The sequence below is a fragment of the Gorilla gorilla genome, chromosome 22, assembly GCF_029281585.2.
Source record: "Gorilla gorilla gorilla isolate KB3781 chromosome 22, NHGRI_mGorGor1-v2.1_pri, whole genome shotgun sequence".
Taxonomy (NCBI): Eukaryota; Metazoa; Chordata; class Mammalia; order Primates; family Hominidae; genus Gorilla; species Gorilla gorilla.
The window spans coordinates 31959101-31983448 of NC_073246.2; positions in this window are offsets into that span (position 1 = coordinate 31959101).

The window sequence follows — 24348 nt, forward strand, 5'->3', positions numbered from 1 at the left end:
GAAAGAACGTGTTTGAAAGAATGAATATCTTTAGACTAGATACCTGCACTAGCTTGGATATTGAAGTGTGTGTAAACTTTCAGTTGAATCAAGATAGAGGCATATGTCAGAGCTGAAAGAACTTTGTTGTTTATTATAGTTGGTTTAGATCTCTTATATGCATTTACATGAGAACTCCAGAGTGTCTTAGGAAAGTATAGAAATTAGACCATAGATGCAGGAAAATCCCTTCACTCACTAATGACTCAAATATAATCAATACTAATGTACCAGCGATAATTATAAAGTGTAGGAAAACAGTCTTTCCATAGCATTTCATTCTCCACTTGCTGCAAATCAAATTACAGACATATGAATCTAATATTAAACTACTTTTGTAAAGTGCTTTCCTCTTTGACACGCTGTTTAGAGTTTCTTAAAGTGACAGTTTAACTATTTTGAAATATATATATTTTTGCTGCCACTTTCAACTCACTAAGCTATCAAAATGCATCTTTCTCACCCATGTTTGCTATGACACACTGGAATATTAACTCCAAGAGGAATATCAATAAATTCCTCCTCCAGAATAGCAAGTATTAAAAGGCTCAACTGTGGAGGAGTGAAAAATCCGTACAGGCAAGTCCATAACAGTAAGATCTTATACTTGAAGAGTCAGAGGCAATTGAAACCAGAGTAACTCCATCTTGAATAGCAGCTGGGTAAAATAAGGCTAAGACCTACTGGGCTGCATTCCCAGGAGGTTAGTATTCTAAGTCACAAAATAAAATAGGAGGCTGGCACAAGATTCAGGTCATAAGGACCTTGATGATAAAACAGGATGCAGCAAAGAAGCTGGCCAAAACCCACCAAAACCAAGATGGCAATGAAAGTGACCTCTAGTCATCCTCACTGCTCATTATATGCTAATGATAATACGTTAGCATGCTAAAAAACACCCTCCCCAGTGCCATGACAATTTGCAAATGCCATGGCAACATCGGAAAGTTACCCTATATGGTCTAAAAAGGGGGAGGAACCTTCATTTGTTGGAATTGCCACTCCTTTCCTGGAATACTCAGGAATAATCCACCCCTTGTTTAGTATATAATCAAGAAATAACTGTGAAAATAGCCAACCAGCCGCCCCAGGGGTTGCTCTGCCTATGGAGTAGCCATTTTTAAAATTTCTTTACTTCCTCTTAATAAACTTGCTTTCACTTCACTCTGTGTACTTGCCCCAAATTCTCCCTTGTGCGAGATGCAAGAACCCCATCTTAGAGTCTGGATCAGCACCCCCTTTCTGGTCACAGAAGGAAGACTCTATACTGTAAAGCCTAAAAATAAATAAATAGGTATTTAAAATAAAAACCTATAGAATCAAGATTCTTTGTCAGGATTTGGCAAATTTTCTGAGGTGACTGGCTTTTTAGATCCAAGATAAATTGCATAGGGTGAGGGTTGTGGAGGGAAAAGTCAGAGAACAAAATCGAAAGTACTACTCTCAGACGTTAACATGCACACAAATCCCCGAGGATCTTGTTATAATGCAGGTTCTGATTGAATTGGTCTAGGGTGGGATGGCCTGAGATTATCTCTTTTTCTTTCTTTTTTTTTTTTTTGAGATGGAGTCTTGCTCTGTTACCCAGGCTGGAGTGCAGTGATGTGATCTTGGCTCACTGCAACCTCCGCCTCCCAGGTTCAAGTGATTCTCCTGCCTCAGCCTCCCTAGTAGCTGGGACTACAGGCGCGCACCACCATGCCCAGGTAATTTTTGTATTTTTAGTAGAGACGGGGTTTCACCATGTTGGCCAGGCTAGCCTCAAACTCCTGACCTTGTGATCTGCCCACCTCGGCCCCCGAAAGTGCTGGGATTACAGTCGTGAGCCACCGTGCCCGGCGAGATTATGCATTTCTATTAAGCTCCCAGGTGCTGCTGATGGTATTAGTCTATAGACAACCCTTGGTAGCAAAAAATCTAAGGTAAAGAATTTCTGAGTGTGGCAGGCCAGGTCTCACTAACGTGGGGCTCCATGACAACTGATTCAGCACTGACTGAGTGGTTAAGTTCAATATTAAAAGCTGAAAGAGCCAGAGTGCTTCTACAAAGGGTGGAATGTAACAAAAGCCCACCAAGAGTTTTGCCTAGGTCTTTCGTGGGTCTTGAAGCATGACAAGATAACAAAGGAATTCTTAACAGGACCCATTTAGGGTTAAACAAATTTTGTTGAGAGTCTGAAGACACTCCCTAGGCCTCCACAAACAAGTTTACTAGGGGTCTGGAGGAACTCCCCAAAGCTCCATGATTTAACAGGAGACAAGATAAGGGTAATCACCCCAGCACCTGGACCCATTTAGATTAAGTACATTTATTGAGGCTCCAGAGGAAGGTCTTCAGGACTCAGATCTCAGTTATAGATGGAAAGAAGTGAATCGCTTATGTCTTTAGATGAATGCACATTTACACATAGGCATATAGCTTAGGAGGTATATGAGCTCTGGAAAACATTGTAATTTTGAGTTGGTCTGGCGATATTTTCCAGGCCTTCTCTCTGTACCCGGTTACCGAAATAAAAACTCTCTTCTTCCGCGGTTCATCTGCATCTCGTTATCGGGCCGTGAGAATAAGCAGCCCAACCCTCAGTTTGGTCTGGGAACAAGAGGACCGTGGAAGGTGTGGCTATGTCATAATCATCTGGGGACACATAAAAATACAGATGCCTGGACCCTATGCCACATGCTCCAATTAGCAGATCTTGATAAAGCTCTATTTTTTAAAAGAAAACATTTCCTAGAAGACTCTGATAGCAAACTAGGTCTGAGGACTAAATAAAGTGATATTTTCTCCATTTCACAGCTGGCAAATGAGATAATAGCTAACCTGTCTATAATTATAATGATGGTAACTAACCCTTGAAAATGCGGGATGGGAATAGAGGAGGATTAGTATTAATATAAATTCACATCTGGTATCCTCCATGCCTTTGAAATTTACCATCATAGCGCATGGTCTCGATGGAGAAAAGATTGTACAATCAGAAGGGTAGTATTTTTTTTTCTTTTTAGAAATTGAATAATGTGAATAGAATGCAATATATTTTAGATACTCTAAGTTCATGCTCTCATTATATGCTCATATCGCCCCTGAGAGGTAAGCAGTGTTATGTTTTCATAGTTAAGAAACTAAAGGGAAGGAATATTAAGTCAATAGCACAAGGTCATTATGCCAAGGAGCAGGAGAATTAGAATAAAAACACAGGCCTCTCTACCATCAGTCTCATACTTGTGACCTGAGATCCTTGCAAGCTGCAAGATATGGGTAAGCCATAATTGTAGAAAATCTTAATCAATTTTTTGAAACTTTGGAAATTGTCCTTGTGTGCTATTTTTGACACTTCATGGTGTAATATTTAGAAGTAGTTCACATGCTGGCATAAATCTGAACATAAAATGATTAAAGAGAAATATATTCAGAGCTATCTCAACTTATCTGTGGTGGTGGTGACAATATTAGAGATGTTTCACAGGGATCATGTGGTGGCTGGATATCTTCATCCCCCCCACTACAAAAGTCACGTATCTCTGCATTATTGAAGCATGGAAAAGATCAGTGTAGCAGAGAGTGGTCACGGTCATAAAGCAGGACATTTAAAACTAGACCATTCTCATGTCAACATGAGAATGCATTTTGAAGCATATACTGAAAGCATTTTGAAGCATATACTCAGAGAGCAATGCTCTATATAAATCAGGTAAAAGAGTCTTGGTACCCAGTGCTCTTTTAACATTACCATGCATGTTGATTAATAATGTTTTGCAAATCTAAGTAAGAATCAAGGTTGTCTTGGGACACAGAAATGGAATCCATGGGCCAGATATTCATCTAGTGAATAGCTCTCATGGTTCTTTGATTTGAGGTGAGAGGACAAAAAGAAGCTTTATTCATTAAGTGAGAGCTGCATAGAACAACAACCAACCAAAAGCAAAATCTTATCTTCCTTTTACTATCCCAGACGGCTTCCATCCTAAACGTAACTCAAAGTGGTATAATTTAGTGGACTTTGAAGCCAAAATGCTTGGCTTTGAGTCCCTGCCCTGCCCCTTCCTAACTGTGTGACCTGGAAAAGTGACCTAGCCTCAGCTTCTGTATTCATAAAATGCAAATGAAGCAGTAGGCTGAATTTGGCTGTTGTAAGAATAGAAGAGTTAATATCTTGTAACATTCTGAGAATAGTGCCTGGCTCACAGTAAGTAGTATTTGAATATTAGACATGATGAGTGTAAACTATGTGAAGATCCTAGGCGCTGTGGAGTACATAAAGATTGTCCCTACCCCAAGGGATATTTAGAATTTTTAAAAAATAACTGATATTCTCTCCCTAGCATCTATATCATGATTTACAAAGCTGAAAGTCACTTTCTTTTGGAAATGAGTGTTTAGAAAATAATAATATAGTGAGCATGAGCATTTGGTGGGAAAAGAGTTCAATATCCTGTTATCTGGCTATCTGCTGTGGTTTAAAAAAAAAGCGGGGAGATGGGAAAGGATGGGGGCAGACTCAGAATCATGTTTTGGAAAAGCTCTGAGTCCTACCAAGTTGCCAAGAAAATAATTTAGCACAGAAGTGAATTATTCAACCCTGATGTATTATTGGTCCTTGTTGTCAGGGCTAATGCAATGTTTCTATCTAATTTGTTTAACACAGGCATTTTTGCCTTAATGCATGCCTGCCCTGTAGACTAGTGTAACAGTCATCTCCCCCACAAACAGCCTGAAAAGAATTTAAGTGAATTTTACATTGACCTTTTCCTAGTGGCCTTGTAAAGTCTCAAGAGTCTTACTGGAGAATAGAAATACAGATAGTTGTCCACTTCCACGGACTTGTGGAGATCAATTACCTACTGCCTTTGGAAATATCTTTTAATATTAAATGTTTTCTCAAAATCAGTATTGTTATTAGAAATCCCAGAAATACTTCCCTAAACTATTATGACTTACAGCCACTTCATTATAAAAATCATGACCCTCTAATATGTACTGACCAGACAACATCCTTCCCCATATCCAAGACACAAAGATCTCCGCTATAGAGTTCATCAATGTATGGGGGATGACCTGCAAAAACAGGGGAAAATGGTAACTTTAAAAGTTATTTAAAATTAACCAGCATTGTTATTAAGTATAAAGCACCATGCTCTGATGTTTTACATATGATGGTGAATAATCAATAATACTGTAATCTAAGTTTTAAGAAGTTTAACCTAGTTTGTGAATTTAGATATCCGAAGTTTAGATTTTTCACAATAGAAATGTTAAATCAGTGGTGTTCAAACATTTTTCTTCCTTAGAACTATTTCTCAAATAAGATCTTCAGAGAAAGCCTAATAAGTAAAAGAGATACATTTACAGTGGTTCTGATTGGAGCAGTAGGGGGTGAAACTCTGTCTGATTTCCACCTGCCAACATCCTTCATTTGAAAAACCTCCAAAAAGCACAGTTTGAAAACCACTGATTTCATTAACAATTCAAGGCATCACAGAAGAAATGCTGTAATACTCTAGAGAATTTCAGAAAACACTGCAGATTGCCTTCCTAGCATCCTCTCTGCCATCTTCCACCTTTCTAACAGTGCCTGGTCTTCAGGTCCTTCCTCCTCCAGGTGGTCATGGGCCTCAGGAGAGGCTGCTTTGTCTCCAGAACAGATGAGTGAGTCCTGATTGGACTGAACCATAGATTCTCAAACTCTTTGTCCTAAGACTCCTTGCCACTCACAAAAACTGAGGACTTCCCCAAACAGCTTTTAGATTATATCTAATATTTAACATATTTGAAATGAAAACAGAAATGTTGAAAATATTCATTAAACATTTAATAACAAAAATAAGGCCATTATTACACTAACATAAATAACATTTTATAAAAACTGACATATTTTCCAAAACAAATACAAATAGTTTAAAAAGTGGCATTGTTTTCTCTTCCTTTTAATTTTCATTTTAAGTTCAGTAGTACTTGCTCAGGTTTGTTACTTAAGCAAACTTGTGTCATGGTCGTGTGTTATACAGATTATTTCATAACCCAGGTTATGTTAGTTATTACTAACACAACTAACATATAATTATGTTAGTTATTACTAACATAATTATAACTGGGTTAGTTATAACCCAGTACCCGTTAGTTATTTTTCCAGATCCTCTCTCTCTATCTACCTTCCACCCTTCAATAGAACCCCGTGGGTATTGTTTCCTCTATGTGTCCATGTGTTCTCATCATTAAGCTCCCACTTATAAGTGAGAACATGTGGTATTTGTTTTTTTGGTTTCTGTGTTAGTTTGCTGAGGATAATGGCCTCTAGCTTCTTCCATGTCTCTGCAAAGGATGTGACCTCATTCTTATTTATGGCTACATAGTATTCCATGTTGTACATGTACCACATTTTCTTTAGCCAGTCTATTATTGATGAGCATTTAATTCCATATCTTTACTATTGTAAATAGTGTTGCGATGAACAGACAGGTGCATGTGTCTTTATAACAGAATGATTTATATTCCCTTGGGTATATACCCAGCAATGGGATCACTGAGTTGAATGGTATTTCTGTTGTTAGGTCTTTGATTAATCACCACAGTGACTTCCACAATGGTTGAACTAATTTACACTCCCACCAACAGTGTAGAAGTGTTCCTTTTTCTTTACAACCTCACTAGCATCTGTTATTTTTTGACTTTTCAATAACGGCCGTTGTGACTGGTGTGAGAGGGTGTCTCATTGTGGTTTTGATTTGCATTTCTCTAATGATCAGTGATGTTGAGCTGTTTTTTTCACGTTTGTTGGTCACACGCATGTCTTCTTTTGAAAAGTGTCTGTTCATGTGCTTTGCCCACTAAAAAAGTGGCATTGTTTTCTATTTTTGCAAATCTCTTTAGTGGCAGCCTTAATAGAGGATAGCTAGATTCTTCTATCTACCTTGCATTCAATCTGGTGTATTGTGTAGTTTGGGCTGAAGAATATGAAGAGAAACCCCTCAACTGTGGCCTATACAGTTATGTTATTGGAAAGGGAGAAACAGTTCAATAGCTTTTTAATATAATTATAGTATTCTTGGCCAGTTAAGTGGTTTACGCCTGTAATCCTGTAATCCCAGCACTTTGAGAGGCCAAGGTGGGGGATTACGAGGTCAGGAGTTCGAGACCAGCCTGACCAACATAGTGAAACCCCGTCTCTACCAAAAATACAAAAATTTGCCAGGCATGGTGGTGGGCACCTATACGCCCAGCTACTTGGGAGGCTGAGACAGGGAAATGGCATGAACCCGGGAGGTGGAGGTTGCAGTGAGCCAAGTCGCGCCACTGCACTCTAGCCTGGGTGACAGAGCGAGACTCAATCTCAAAAAAAAAAAAAAAAAAATTATAGTATTCTTATCTGACAGAACACCAAAATTTAACAAGTGACCATTTTCTAACAATAGTGTTGTGAAAGTCACAAACATCTTGATGAACATTTCAGTCTTGGTTACATTAAAATCTCTTGCACTATATTGGATATTTTACCTGTTCATAATTTTATAACAATAGGCATTCATCATTTGGAAAATACTGGCTCAATGAGTTATGTAGATCTTCCAAATGTTGACATATTTCATTTACAATGTGAAAAGAAATCACATTCATTAATGTCATCATCAATCTCATCAGAAAAGTCTGTTAGTATTGGGAAGCTGTCCAGCTCATGGTGGCAGAAGAAAGGCTTTCCCAAATTCAAATTTTTACTTGAAAACTCATATTTTATCATTGTCAAAAATAATGTCAGCTGTTTTCCTTAAAGTCATGGGCTCAATTCGTTCATTTTTGAGAAAATATGTGCCAAATACTTAAGTTTGAATCACATAATTTGTCCATCAGTTTTTCATTCAAGGAAAAATAATGGTCTAGGAAAATAGTAGATGATTCAGCTTCTAACTCAAAGAATTGCAGAAGGGCTTTCCTAAACAGAATCACCATTCCTGGGTGTGCAACAGAAGTGTTTTACATACATTTTCTATTTTTTCACATAAAATAATAAAAAGACAGAATCAAGGGACAAAGTTTAATAAATTAATAATTTTTAGTGCTTTATCAGGTCTTTTCTAGTAAAGCAACCTTTTAAATTATTTGCCTAATTTAATTTAAAAAAATACGTGGTAGTGAAGAACACAGTGACTGCTTATGCAATTTGGTGTCGTTTTATTGGTGTGAAGCATTTTACTCACCATTGCCTTTGCACTATCACTGGAAATCTCAACAAAGCAAAAAGGGCAAATAACATCATGGGATTATTAGAATAATAGTTTTCATTTTGCCAAGACCCTGAATGGTTTTGAGGACACCCAGGTATCTGCAGACCCCACACTGTGAACTTCTGGTGTAAGGTAATTGTGAATATCCCATTCATAGGCCAGTCAGTAAATGGTGTAAGATTCAACTCTGGCCAGTGAGATATAAAGGACATATGCTATGAATTTTCTGGGAAAGATGGCCTTGCTCATAGAAAGACATTGGCTGAGGTAGACTTCTTCTTTTGGATTTTTCCATTATCTGTACCTTGAACTGTGGCAGCCACCCTCTACATAGATAAACTGGGCTGTGATGAAGTCACCATGAAGAGAATGGCATGTTTGTATTTATTTTTAGTTAGGTCTTTTCCTAGGCCCAGTGTCTGTGATTTGCTGTAGATAACAGCTGAGGCTCTATTGTTTCTTGAGAGAAGCAATTTCAAAAAGCTTAAGATGCAGCAAGAAACTTGATCCTTGATGGTGTATGAAGCCACTGAAATAAATAACCTCAGGGCCATTTTAACTTAAATTGTTTTGCTTTGGGATTTAGTAAATTTCCTTTTTGGTTTTCTTATTGCTTATAATCAAAACCATCCCATCTGGTACTGAGGTATACATTCTTATTTTCCATTTGGCTGCAGACACATTATTAGGGAAGAAAAGCTAGTCTACTAACTACCAAAGGAAAAATCTCAGGGTTTATATAAACTTTAAAATCAATATCATGTAAGAAAAGAAATAAATGATGATAGCTACAATATTTTGAACTTTTTTATTTTTAATTTTTGTGGGTACATAGTAGGTATATATACTTATGGGATACCTGAGATGCAATGTGGAATAATCACATTATGGAGAATGGGATATCCATCTTGCTTAGCATTTATCCTTTGTGTTACAAGAAATCCAATATATTTTGAACTTTAAAATGGAGCTTGTTTGAGCAGATGGCTCCATCTAACAATACCCAGCTGACTAGAGACTCCTTGGAGGGCGCTGTATTAGTCCGTTCTCACACTGCTAATAAAAACATACCCGAGACTGGGTAATTTATAAAGGAAAAAGGTTTAATTGACTTACAGTTCAGCATGGCAGGGGAGGCCTCAGGAAACTTACAATCATGGTGGAAGGGGAAGCAAACACATCCTTCTTCACATGGTGGCAGCAAGGAGAAGTGCAGAGTGAAGGCTCGGGGAGGGAGAAGCCCCTTATAAAACCATCAGATCTTGTGAGAACTTGCTCACTCTCACAAGAACAGCATGGAGGTAACTGCCCTCATGATTCAATTACCCTCCTCCAGGGCCCTCCCACCACTCGTGGGAATTACGGGAACTACAATTCAAGACAAGATTTGAGTGGAGACATAGCCAAACCATATTAAGCACAATGTTGTGTCCAGTGAAAAAATTAATTATGCCACAAGAAAAATCAGACCAAAGAGGAAAAAAAATACAAAGTTTAATTAATCTAAGTCGTAGTTATTAAGGTTCTCCCCTTCTTGAACATATTAAACAATTTTCTATGAAGCAGTTTTCTTATAAAGTAAGTGCAGTCACTTCATGTGGTATTTTGTTGTTGTTAACCACAGATTACAACTGGAAGAGGCCATGTGACATTTGATTTCCAGTCAAACTGTGAAAGAAAACAAATATGTGAATGCTAAAATGTGTTTTGGGTGAAAATATCATTTGAGCAAAAATATTGTAGATTGTAACTTCCAACATGTCTGTCATTATTCAGTAATCTATTCCAAATTTTCTAGTACCTGGGAAGCAAAGTAATATCTTGAATTATAAAATAGGCAAAATGAATGACATTTAGAATCATCACTTTAGTATATTGATCCCATCCCTCATGAAAAGAAAAAGTGGGCCAGGCTGGTGGCTCACGCCTGTAATCCCAGCACTTTTGGCAGGCCGAGGCAGGCGAATCACGAGGTCAGGAGTTTGAGACCAGCGTGGCCAACGTGGTGAAACCCCATCTCTACTAAAAGTACAAAAATTAGCCGGGCTTGGTAGGGGGCACCTGTAATCCCAGCTACTCAGAGGCTGAGGGAGGAGAATCGCTTGAACTCCGGAGGCGGAGGTTGCAGTGAGCTGAGATCATGCCACTGCACTCCAGCACGGGTGACAGAGCAAGACTCCAGCTCAAAAAAAAAAAAAAAAGAAAAGGAAAAGTATTCAGCAAACCATACCACTGAGTTGATGAGCTTCCTTCTTTTACGTTTTCTATAAGCCAAATTACTGTTTGAAAATAATTGTAACATTCAACTTTGTTATTAAAACTTGGCTCATTAAATGTCGTTGCCAATCACCTAAAGAGATAATATCTGTATCACCTTTGAAAATACTTTGTAACTATAGGGTTCTAAAAAAATTTCATTTTTTTGTTGCCCATATATTTTTTAACTGTATTATATTGAATAGGCACATTCCATGAGAATAACTACAAAATTATGGAATTACACTTTTAAAACCTAAGAATACATATTTTATTTATTTATTTATTGTTAGTTTAGGTTTGGAGGTACTTGTGAAAGTTTGTTACGTAGGTAAATGTGTGTCATGGGGGTTTGTTGTACAGATTATTTCATCACCCAGGTATTAAGCCCAGTACTCAAGAGTTCTCTTTTCTGCTCCTCTCCTTCCTCCCACCCCCCCTCTCAAGTGGACCCCAGTTTCCTTGTTTGTGTTCGTAAGTTCTTATCATTTGGCTCCTACTCATAAGTGAGAACATGTGGTATTTGGTTTCCTGTTCCTGTGTTGACTTGCTAAGGATAATGACCTCCAGCTCCATTCACATTCCTGCAGAAGCCATGATCTTGTTTTTTTTTTAATGGCTGCATAGTAAAGAATACATTTTTAATTCAGTATGTTTGAAAAAATTAGTTATTCCTGTACTTAATATATATATACTAACACTAATGCCTTCTAAGCTTAATACTATATTTCTTCTTATGTATAATTATACATTTTTTGTTTTATTATTTTTTCATCTGTAAAATGAGTGAATTGTTCCAGCTTAATAATATTTTGTACTTCACTAGTAAGCTAGCTGAAAGCTAATTTTCGTTCCCAGATATGGATTTTCCTACAAAAATCTAACAAATTAGTCTATATTAAGATAAAATTAGGTGATCAAAGTGTGAGAGTGTTATCTACACAAGACATCTGATGAGCACAGCCACATGTAATTCTTTATATTAGCCTAATCCTTTCTAGGGAGATTAACCAGTACTTACAAAGGGTTAAGCTCCAAACTCACCTCTTAATGTTCTGAAAGCAAGAGAAGTAAGCTAAAATTTATACAGAATTTACCACGTGTAAGGAGCTCTTCATAGTCTACGTAATTGATTCCCCAGAATTACCCTAGAAGGATAGCGTAGTTTCTGACAGAAACTCTTTGATGTAGGCCACAGTAAAGGTCACCAAAGAAAAAAAGTCTGATGCTTTAAGTATAGAATAGTAAAATAATTTTGAAAATAGCCAGGATGGGGGAACTGAAGGATCAGAGAGGCTCAGGAGAGACTGCTCTGTCTTCTGGTCCACCAAAATTGTCCCGTTTGCTTCTGTTTTGTCCTTAAAATAATCTGTTTTATATGATAACATTCTTTTAACGTCCTCAACGTTAAAAAAAAATATCTCCTCCGCCCCCCAAAAACTTGTTTTTATTTTTTATTTTGATCGGAGAAAAACCCCTAAATGATATTAATAACCCAGGAATAATCGTTCTCCATGGCTAGAACATGTTAAAAGCCTTTGATCCTCTTTCAAAGGAACAAAACACAATCCCACTAAAAGTGTCATGTGGCTGTTTTGCTCTTGCATACAGCAGGAAAATGAACCTCAGTGTTGTGCAAGCAAGTTTTGCCTGAAATTAATTTTGAGCTTAACTATCTATTTAGGCTGTAACATAAATGGGTCTGGAGTAAACAAGGAAAAGCCACTTGAATTGCATCTCGGCCTCTGAAGATTCTAATTTGCTTGGTTGCAAGTCTCACCCCTCCTTTCCGGGAGATGATAGCTGCAATGCTGCACACAGGGCAAATGGAGATCTAGAACGAGTTGACAGCGCTACTATTTGAAAACTCACTTCTTATATTTAATTCCTGGTTTTTGTTCTATTTTCTTTCCTTTTTTTTTTTTTTTTTTTTTTTTTTTTTTGAGACAGTGTCTGACTCTGCCGCCCAGGCTGGAGTGCAGTGGTGCAATCTTGGCTCACTGCGAGCTCTGCCTCCCAGGTTCACGCCATTCTCCTTCCTCAGCCTCCTGTGTAGCTGGGACTACAGGCGCCCGCCACCACGCCCGGCTAATTTTTTGTGTTTTTAGTAGAGACAGGGTTTCACCGTGTTAGCCAGGATGGTCTCGATCTCCTGACCTCGTGATCCGCCCGTCTCAGCCTCCCAAAGTGCTGAGATTACAGGCGTGAGCCACCGCGCCCGGCCTTTTTGTTCTATTTTCAAAATGAGGTCACTTCTTCAAAAAGAGTCTAAAAGTAACAGCTGTCATATTATACAAACTTTCTTTTTATCTTCCTTCCTTTTTACTTTGACATCTTCCCCTCTTCATGCCAGTGTGGTTCTCTATTAATTCTGCCCATCATTAACCTAGTCTCTCAGCTCTTCTTCACAGTATTGGCACAGTTTATCTTTCAGTCACGTCAATGAACAAATATATTTCACTACAGGAAGATGTTTGGCTATTTCAATGTGGTAATGAAAGCAAATGCAACGTGGCTCCTCCTTTATTCCAGCCTTGCCCATGAGTATGGTTCCTCTGCCACACAGTCTTCATGGGAGGGCTACTCTTCACCTACTGTTGTTGAATAAACCCTGTGTTCTCTCACTTCTAAGCCAGAAGGCCTTTTTTGCATATCTACCTGTCCTGCAAAGATCAATTCAAATTCTGCCTCTGCCGAGACACTTCATCCCAGCCAACCCAAGGGCGCATGAATCTCTCTTTCCCATAATAATATGCTACTTTGTTTATCTCTCTGGTGTAGTATTTATCACAGTCTTCCTTGAGACTGAGTTATTTATGAGAGCTTCTCTCTTGGTGAAGTACAAGAGGTCAAGGACCATGTATAATTTATACAGTCAAACCCCCCAAATGCTCAGCATAATCCTCTGCACATAGTATCCGCAAACAAGTGTGTGTTGAAACAAACTGCATTGAATTTAGAATACTTTTACATTTGAATTACTCTTACATTCAACCTCAAGAACAAGGTAAATAATTTAAAAAGCTAAGTATACTTTTGACTTCTTTTGTAGTAATTTTGGATATCACATTCTCAAAATCGCTTGTCAAAGCGTTAGGGTCAAAATAAATTTTGGGACCTAACTCTTTCTCACCTAGCTAGTTTTGTTTGTTCATTTGTTCTTCTAGCTAGTTTCCATCCACACTCTAATGAAAGGGGGTGGAATCTTATTTTTCTCCAAATTTCCTCTGATGGCTCATTTATTAATAACTCAATATTCTAAGTGTGGCCTGTGAAGCAACACCAATGACACCACCTAGGAACTTGTTAGAAATGCAAAATCTTAGGCCAAATCAAGACCTACTGAACCAGAATCTACATTTTATCAAGATACCCAGGTGACTTTCATATGTAAGTTTGAAGGCCGGGTGCGGTGGCTCATGCTTGTAATCCCAGCACTTTGGGAGGCCAAGGCAAGTGGACCACCTGAGTTCAGGAGTTCAAGACCAGCCTGACCAACATGAAGAAACCCCGACTCTACTAAAAATACAAAATTAGCTGGGTGTGGTGGCACATGCCTGTAATCCCAGCTACTCAGGAGGCTGAGTCAGGAGAATCACTTGAACCCGGGAGGTGGAGGTTGCGGTGAGGCTAGATTGCACCACTGCACTCCAGCCTGGGGAACAAGAGTGAAACTGTCTCAAAAAACAAAATAAAAAAAATAAAATAAAAAGAGGTTTGAGAAGCACTGCTATCGTATCATGTATGTATTTCCTAAGGCACTGCTCCACCTCCTCCCCACCCAACGCCAATCATGGGTGCCACACACACACAATTGCCTGAAGCAATTGCTGGTTTCTAGAAAATTAAGAGTTAGTAAACAATTCTGATTTTAGTTTTAATTAGAAGAGCTACACTTGGGTGAGGACTGGAGGATGCCTTCTTTATTCAATCTTATTCTCTGACTTTTGTGTTTTGACTATTTGTATCATTTTAAAAGCTCAGTACAAGGTTAAGTAAAACATTATATTCTATCTGTGAAACAAGAATAACTAGATGTTTAAAGCTATACATTTAGGCTTTCTGTTCTTCAAGGGTTATTTCTTCTTTTCTAGGCTTCATGCTTATGATTTTCATAGCTTTGTTAAAATAAATGGTCCTGTTGTCTTGTATCTCAGTAGTAAAAACAAGATAAACTTACACTTCCTATTACAGAAAATAAAATATTCACTGACTACCAACTATGTAGCAAGAATTCAACTCTGTATTTTTCTCATAATCAGGTAGACTTCATTTTTTTCACCGAATATACAGGCAAAGGAAATGAGACCCAGATGGACTGAGCAATTTGCTCAAGATCATATTTGAACTCATCCATTTGACCTCTCAATTTCTGTTCTTTCTAACACATTCATTTGCCCAACTCACATCTACTTATTGGGCACCTAGAATTTTCCAGGCACTGTGTTAGGAGTAAGACACATATAGATTTTGCCTTCATAGGGCCTACATTATACTAGAATAATTTGAGAAAAATAAATAAAAACCAAAAATGAGTTAGTTACACCATTTATGATAAGTGCTTTGAAGAAGAGTTTTAGAATGCAATGAAACTGTACAACATGGGACTTAATTTGAGAAGCAGAGAAGACTTTCCTGAAATGACGAATAGTAATGAACCAAGTAAGATGGCTAAGTACGTGAGGGAAGGATACTATCTTACAAAGACAAGCATGAGCACATATGATACCTTGGAGCTGAAAGAGGCACTGGTCTATTACCACACTGGAGAGTTAGTTCTAAATTCTGGGAATTGATTCAATGTTTGAGAAATAAAATTCCAGCTTTTCCATTTGCATGCTTTGAGATTTCTCTAATTCCTAGTTTCCTTTGCAAATCTGGATAAAAACCCTCATAATAATAACATCACAACAACAAGTCAGCGATAATAATGTCTATTGCAAAGTGTCTGGCACATAATGGGTACTCAATGGATGTTTAACAATAAATGAATGATGGTTGTGATGACTAAATAATATAATAAATGTGGAAAGCCATAATTGTTCATTTAGCCATTCATTTGTTTACTATTAATATAAATATTTATTGAGTTCTTTTTGTAGGCCTAGTAATACATAGTTAAATAAAAATATCTTTGTTATATAAGTGGTAGTTTTTCTTCTTGCTTTTTTAAATGTTATAAAATTAATAAAGGATCTGTAAATGTTAATGGATGCCTGAGTTGCAGCACTCACATACTTTTGTAAAACTTTACCATTTAGATCAAAACTCTGGGAAGTATATATTTTGAAATTCACAGCCAGATTATTTCCTCATAATTTAAGTTTTAGCTGTTATTAATCATGGTTTCAAGTAACCAAGGCTTTCCTAACTTTATAAAATGAAAAATCTGACTATAATTATGAATAATACAACTGTACCCTGGGAAGCTGATGTTCAGATATTGTCATGCTGAGAAAAGCAGCCCAGCCAGCCTCTTATCCTAGAACATCATATTCTGTCCCACATGGTTTTACCCCTCCGGTTATAACCAATTGAACCACGGATAGACAACTGACACAACATTAGCCAATGATCTATGAAGTGGCCAAAGGTGAAACCTTTGTAGGGTACCTTATGTGGGATGGTGAGTGCTAAAACCAAGCAAAGCCTCTCATTTGGAATATGAATGTAGGAGTAACAGAAAATGAGTACTTGCTCAATACGAGTGGAGAGAATAGAAGTGGAGAAGGTAGCCAATAAGAACATCAGTGTTTTAGGGGGTACTTACTATGGTTCTAGTGAAGTCCCAGAGTTGATGTCAAATGAGTAGTGGTATAGATGATTTCAGAAATTTAGTTCTCAAATTATACTCCAATCTTGAAGAAACTTGACTATTTAGAAATTCAGTTTTTTTCCCCCATAAGAATTGGCCAGGTGATGATACTGAATTTTTACATTTTCCACATAACTTTAAACAAGTGTCAGTTTATTATGTTAATATAATTTAAGAAAGCCTAAGTGGTGTACTATACCTACTTCAAGTTTCTAAGTCAGGAACCCAAGTTATTACTAGTTTTACAGAAAAGGTCAAAAGTTACTTTAGAACAACTTTATTTCAATAGTGATTTCCAACTTTCCTTCAATTAAACTATCACCAGAAAAATCTGTAACTGCTACAAATTTTCAGAGAAAAGTTACTATTCTACTCATAGATGTGTGGTATCAAGTGAAATACTATTTTATGCCACATATACATGAACATGCATGCAGCAGTGTTTTCAACTGGCAGCATTTCGCCTAACACTAACACTAACCTTGCTGACTTCAACTCAGTACAAGGTTAAGTAAAATATTATATTCTATTTGTGAAACAAGAATAACTAGATATTTAAAGCTATACATTTAAGTTTTCTGTTCTTCAAGGGTTATTTCTTCTTTGCTAGGCTTCATTCTTATGATTCAGCTTCATGCTAATGGTATTAGGCTTCATGCTTTTGATTCAGTTTCATGCTTACGGTATTAGGCTTCATGCTTATGGTACTAGGTTTCATGCTTATGGTACGAGGCTTCGTGCTTATGGTATTGGGCTTCATGCTTACGGTATTGGACTTCATGCTTATAGTATTGGGCTTCATGCTTATGGTACTAGGCTTCGTGCTTATGGTATTAGGCTTCATGCTTATGATTCAACTTCATGCTTATGATATTAGGCTTATACTTATGGTACTAGGCTTCATGCTTATTGTACTAGGCTTCATGCTTATGGTATTAAGCTTCATACTTATGGTACTAGGCTTCATGCTTATGGTATTAGGCTTCATGCTTATGGTACTAAGCTTCATGCTTATGGTATTAGGCTTCATGCTTTTGATTGAGTTTCATGCTTATGGTATTAGGCTTCATGCTTATGGTACTAGGTTTCATGCTTATGGTACTAGGCTTCATGCTATGGTACTAGGCTTCGTGCTTATGGTATTAGGCTTCATGCTTATGATTCAGCTTCATGCTTATGGTATTCAGATGGTGGTTAATCACCATTCCAGTGGTTCTGACCTGTAAATCACTAGCAACCACAACAGATCTTCAGCAAAATCTCAAACTTGTTTATATGTATTTCAAATAAAAGATGCCTCATTTTCTTTCCAAAAATTACAAAACAAAACAAAACAATAACAGTGCCAGACTACCATGTTTTTAAATAGTAATTTATTAAAGTGTCTATATATTTCAACTTAAAATATGAAGTGGGAAAGGAAATGAGCTCTTGATATTAGAGTTCCCATGTTAAGTATATTTCATTTCATAAAATAACTTTGGATCCCATTTTGTCAACAAATAAATTTTGAAGAAGTTAAAAAACATTTAAAATAAATAACAACAGCAATAATTTCAATAAGTTAAAGAAAAATCAAAGACAAACAAGACTATCGTGTCTGACTTAGATGTATAGCATTTGAGTGCAAAACAATAAAGAAAGTAATATCCACGAAAGTCAGGCTAGTAGTTAATCTTTGAGATTAAACAAATGGGATTATAGTTGGATGAAGAAATGTGAATATCTTTGGGATGACTTGCAATGTTCTTATTTCCTGAGATGAGTGGTAGTTATATGAGTTATCGTTTTATAATAATTCATTGAGTTTTTTGTTTTTTTGCAGCTTTCTGCATTTATGTAATATTTAACAACAGAAAACTGTTTCTAAAATATGATTTTGTTCAAAATAACATTTTGCCTTAAAGAACAGTGATTTACTAATGTATGCAAAATAAGAGGTCCAGAAGTAAGCAGTTTCAAGTTGGGATAATTTTGTTTTAGTGATGTGGGGATTTAGGGTCAACTTCTCTCCCATTCTCTAAGATTCTCCCTCATCTTTGAAAGATGGTGGACTCAACACCAAAACACACCTATGTACACCTGCTAGAAGCCTGAGGGAAGGAGCGTGGGAGTAAAATAATCTTCATATGACCTCCTTTCATTTTCTGAATGAGTTAGTGTGAGATTATTGCCACTTGCTCATTTAAGGTTTATAATAACTTAGTGGAACATCTGGGTGTAGAATTTTTTTGTGGGAAGACTGATTTAAACCATTTTATTTAATTACTGAATATACGGCTAATTAGAGAATTTTAAATCTCTTGTTGTTTCTGTAGTTTTATTTTTCAAAGAATTTAGCCATTTATTATAGATATTAAAATTGTTGGTGTAATGCTGATGATAATATTCTCTTTTAATCCTTTTAATGTTGGTAGGATCTGAAATAATTACTCCTCTTTTGTCAATGATTTTGGTAATTTCTATTTATTCCACTTTTAAAAATTAATAGAACTAGAGGTTTCTAATCATATTGATCTTACAAAATATCAAAATTGCCTTTGTTAGCTTTCTCTAAAATTTCTTTTTCATTTCATTGATTTTTGCTATTTGTTATTTCCTACCTTTCACTTGCTTTGAAATTACTTTTGTTTCCTACCTTCTTAAGATGAAATCTTAATTCACTTAATTTTAGACTTCAAAACTTTTTTAATACAGCAAATCTAGTATTTTTCTTAAAACATTGGCCATTTTATTTCTAAATTTTTTATTTGGTTCATTTTTTAATACTTTCTGTTCCACTGCTGAGATTTACCATCCTTTCATTTATTTTATTTTATTTTATTTTATTTTATTTTATTTTATTTTATTTTATTTTTGAGATCAAGTCTCACTCAGTCTGTGGCCCAGGCTGGAGTGCAGTGGCACGATCTCAGCTCACTGCAACCTCTGCCTCCCTGGTTCAAGTGATTATCCTGCTTCATCCTCTCAAGTAGCTGGGATTACAGGTGTGCACCACCACACCCAGCTAATTCATTTATTACAAACTTATTTCCTTTATCTCATTGAACTGGTTATACTAGCTATTCAAACATTTTTTTTCGTGCCAGTTCAATATCTGAGATACCTTGGAATTGTTCTATATTAATTGTCTCTTCTTTTGGAAAGTAGACATTTTACTCATTGTTTTTATGTTGCACTCTTCTGGATCATGTCCTGAATTTGTGATTTACATTATTTTGAAGGCTCTAGATCTTTTTATATTGCTCCAGAAAATGTTTTTGTTGTTTTTGCTGTTATTGTTTTGGTATTCAGTTTACTTTGTTGGACTCAAACTGCAAGCTCTGTCTTTTCAGCAACAGGTCAAATTTCAGTTTAGTTATTTTGTTCTTAGCTGGATTTCTCTGAATATGAGGTGCATATGTGTGGTTTAGATATGAGCTGGAAATTTGGGTAGAGTTTATACTCAAAATGTGATTCTGCCCTTCTCTATGCCTCTTTTCTTTCCTGGATATCTCCCTCACGTTCTAGCAGCTATGGTTGCCATGAAGTCTGCCCTTTGGTTCTTTAGGCCAGGAATTCTGTGAATTTTCTATTGAAATTTTGGCCACCATGGGCAATACTAACTGACGCTTGCAGGCTAAAGGCTAAAATTGGAGCTAACACAATGTTGTTTCCTTCTTCTCTGTGTCCATTTCCCTCCAGATTTTGCCTGTTCTATTTACACTTCAGGGACTTCCAGGCTATTCCTTTTGGTATTTTGTCTGGAGTTAATATTTGCTGTGTGTGAGAGGGCCAGTGGAGTCAGCGTTTAACTGGCAACAGTATAAATGGAACTTATGCCTATTAGCAAGCAAGTAAGAAGCTCTAGTGGACAACTTTTTATTTGCAGCTGTCTATGATTTTGTCATATGTCCTTCCTTTCATCAATTACGGTTCATCCTTAGGGTTGCGGGGAAGCGCATGGCTTCCTTAAGCATATTTTTTTCCCTATAAATTATCAGGAATAAGTAAGGGGGGAACTGCCATTGGCATAACAATCAATAGCCTCTGGGAGTCACTTCCTCATAGATGCAGAGATTTGTTTTTCTTTCCCTTCCTTGAATTAGGAAGAAATGATGTTTTGAATCAGATTGTAGATGGCTAACTTCAGCAAATCATTAGACAAACATAAACTACTACTAAATTAAGTTCTTCTATGAGGTTCTACTTAGAACAGACCCAATAACATCCCCAGGATTGGCAGAAAATCAGACAATTGAGTCTTGATTCTCAACTTAAATACTTTGCAATGCTTAACTAGGCATGAGGCATTATACCTTCACCTCATAGAGGAACTTGCCACTTTCACTTTACAGATGCAATGAAGAATAGGGTTTCTTATAGATGGTCACATAAAAAATGAAAACACAGTAGGAAGAACAATATCTTTTATGCCTGGGATTCTTTGAAAATAACAAAATACGTAAGATAAAAATTGTGTCCTAGAAGTGTTTACAATCCTTCAGCGGAGAAAACAAATGTCAAAGAAAGGCTGAATAATATGTTTTAGAGAAGCATATGCAATATAACTTCATGTGCAAGGAAGAAGAAATAATTAAATCTGGCAGAGAGTCTTGAAGGATATTTTTAATCTACAATATTTGAGCAGGATCGCAAAAGATGATTTATTGTGATAAGTGAATTAGGAAAGGATATTACAGCCTGAGGAAGAATCATGAACTAATCATGGAAGCATTGATGTGCTGAGTGTTCAAATAACATCAACTACTGCACTGTGACAACAGTATCACAAAAATCTTAATGAACCAGTGAGAAGTAAGAATGTACAATCATTTGGGGAACATATCAGGGAAATCCTTGAACACAGGGCTAAGCATTTGAATATAAAAACATTGTTTCAGAATTCCGTATCCATGTGGCTACACAGATACACACATACATTTAATAAGAGGCAATTTATGAAAAGCACTAAGGTTGCAGTTAAGAAAACAGGAGTGGTAGTTTGAAGACTAAAGATGACATTTCTGGTTTGGATAACCAAGGAGAGCTTTTAGAAGGGAATAGAAGTTGAATTCAGCCTTGGAATTTTGAGCAGAATGTTGAAAATGTTGACATGTAGAGCTGGGTGGCCATGGAAGATGAAATTGGAGGGAGGACACACATTTCAAAGCCAACATGAATTAGACGGGTAGAAAAAAGACCACACTGCTTAAAATGTGAGAGATTCTGAATGCACGAGACATTATTAGAATAGTAAAGCTACTGTATTTCATCTCTATTTGGACGCCATTAATAATTTGTAACATTATTTCAAGTAATAGTAAATGGGGAGAAAGATATCAATTAGAGTATTAATTAGAGTTATTAATTGTAACTCTAAGATGTTGAAATATGAAAAATTACATAAATAAGAAGTGGAATATCTAAACAACTCATTATCTACATTTTGCCTTGAAAATATTTAGTTTTTAAAAATTATCTTCAAATAAACAATTCATTGGAAAGATATAAATGTCAACTTACATAAAATTTAATTGCTATCCTTCAAAATAATTTTGCCAAAAACCCAGCAAGAGTTGAATACAACACGACTTTATGAAACAGCAGGCAAGAACAAAATGTTAACATTCCTATGTGCTTGGAAAATGATGAGGGAATAAAATGGGTCCATTCAACTCACTTGGGTGATGCTTATATCATGGCATAAGGGGTCTTTTGGTACCTTTGCTGAATTTCAACAATTCTATTCACTGGGCATTGCCAGAAAACTGACAGAAAGCCAGTTACAGTTTTGTTTTCTCAATTACCCTATTTTCTTCCATTCACTCAGAAAGTAACAACCTTGGGAGACTAAGATTTTACACTGTAAGTTCAAACTTCCAATTAAAAGCCACTCTCTCTATAACTCTGACATGTTTTTCTTTATTTTTCCCATAAATTAGTGAACTTGCAGGCTTAACTTTTACATAATGGCTCCAAGGGTCTTACCACATGTCATTTATTCTGACAGTTTGGGGAAAAAAACAGTTGATTTTTTTTTAATCAAAATAAAAAGGCAAAACCATCATTATATTTCTGGAAGCAATAGGGATCACACAGGTTGTAGTGCAGTCTTAGAGAGTTGAACAGCTTTTAGGTAGTTATCATTTTGCTTTATTTTTGCATTAATTCACAAATTGATAAAAGTCGAGTAGATTAGATTTTACTTTTATTTCTTGGAAAATGACAAACATGTTTCTTTCCAAATAGATACAAATTTTAAAAGTGCAGCTAATGAAGAATTAACAGCTGTCAAATTATAAGTAGGTTTCATTCATTAATTAGTTTCTGTCCAGGGCACGCATACAGACATTTCAATAAACATGAATACTGAAACTAAGAAGTTATGTCTGGGAGGCTATGCGATTAGCACATGAAACTTCATTTAGAGAATTAGGAAGTCCTAGAAAACTCTTGATTGTCAGTTATATGGTTATGTGACACTGAATCCATTATAAAGAAATATTAAATATCTGTCAGGTATTTGATTTACATAGTACCAACTAAACAATGTGTTTGGTTTTTCATTGAAATGTTTAAAGACTGCAAAATCCTCGTGCCGCAGTTACATCTCTAATTCAAGGTTAAACGTTCAAAATAATTCTCATCGAAATAATATGAGATTATGCATTTTAAAGTTTCATTCCTCTTTTTCCTTACAGATTATACAAACCTTTATGTATATGTTCCAAGAGTTTAGAATAAGATATGTGTATCTAACTTAGTTAACTTGTAAGGAAAGTACCAAATACCAGATTTATGTTGTCTGATACCATTCCCGTTGAAGATATTTTTGTGAGTTTTAAAAATAACAAAAAGATATATTATGCCTATATGCAATTTATATGAAATCTTTACAATTCTTTTTTTATTGTCAATCCCTCTCATCTTAAAAGAGTGAAATGTATTAACTTCATTTCCATGGATTTTCATTTCCCTAGCGTGTCACCACATAAAAGTATTGTTGAAGCATGAGGTAGGCAGATAACAAATTAGAGAATACACTAATTTGTATGCATGCAATAAAAATCTCAACTCAAACTATCTTACATAGTGGAGAAAATACATTATTGAACAGAGGGAGGTATACTAACACAGGGCAGCTCCAAGCTGGCGAATTTAGTGGCTCAATGACTTCATCAAGAGTCCAAGTGCTTTCTGTACTTATAATCTTTTTTTTTTTTTTTTTTGACAGTCTCGCTCTGTCGCCCAGGCTGGAGTGCAGTAGTGCGATCTTGGCTCACTGCAAGCTCCGCCTCCCGGGTTCACGCTATTCTTCTGCCTCAGCCTCCCGAATAGCTGGGACTACAGACGCCCGCCACCATGCCCGGCAAAGTTTTTGTATTTTTAGTAGAGACGGGGTTTCACCGTGCTGTCCTTATACTCTTGCCATACTTCATGGATTGGCTCTCTCTGCAGGGGAGCTCCCCTTGTGATTTCTGCTGCAGGTCCATTGCTCATGTGAAAACCTGAGAAATTCCAGGAAAAGAAGAGACGTGCCTTTCTCCAGTGTTGTTTTTATGGGAGATGGGGGCAGGCAAGCCATCTTTCCAAGAAGCCTCCAGCATTCTTCTCTATTTCTTTAATGAGCAGAATTTCTCATGTGCTCATTATTAAACTGAGCACTGAGGAGCAAGAAGAGATGGTCACGGCTGCTTAAGGAAGCACGTGATCGTGGGAAGACGTTGGGATGCTGAGTAACAAGGATGCTCTGTAAGTAAGAAAGGGTGGGCCGAACAGGAGAGATAAAAAGAAAACAGAGGACAAGCTCCAAACACCACAAATGAACACGTTTTCTTTTAAAAGTTGCATGTATTTATCCAATATGTCTTGTGTAACCAGAATCAGGCAGTCTCTTAACTCACTAGGCCATGATCCCAAACGTCTACCAATCTTACCATGCTTCATTTGATACTACCCTATTTTTTCCTATGTTGTTTTGGCTTATTATTTACCATCTTTAATACATACCTTACCTCACTAATTAGTGCATTATCTTCC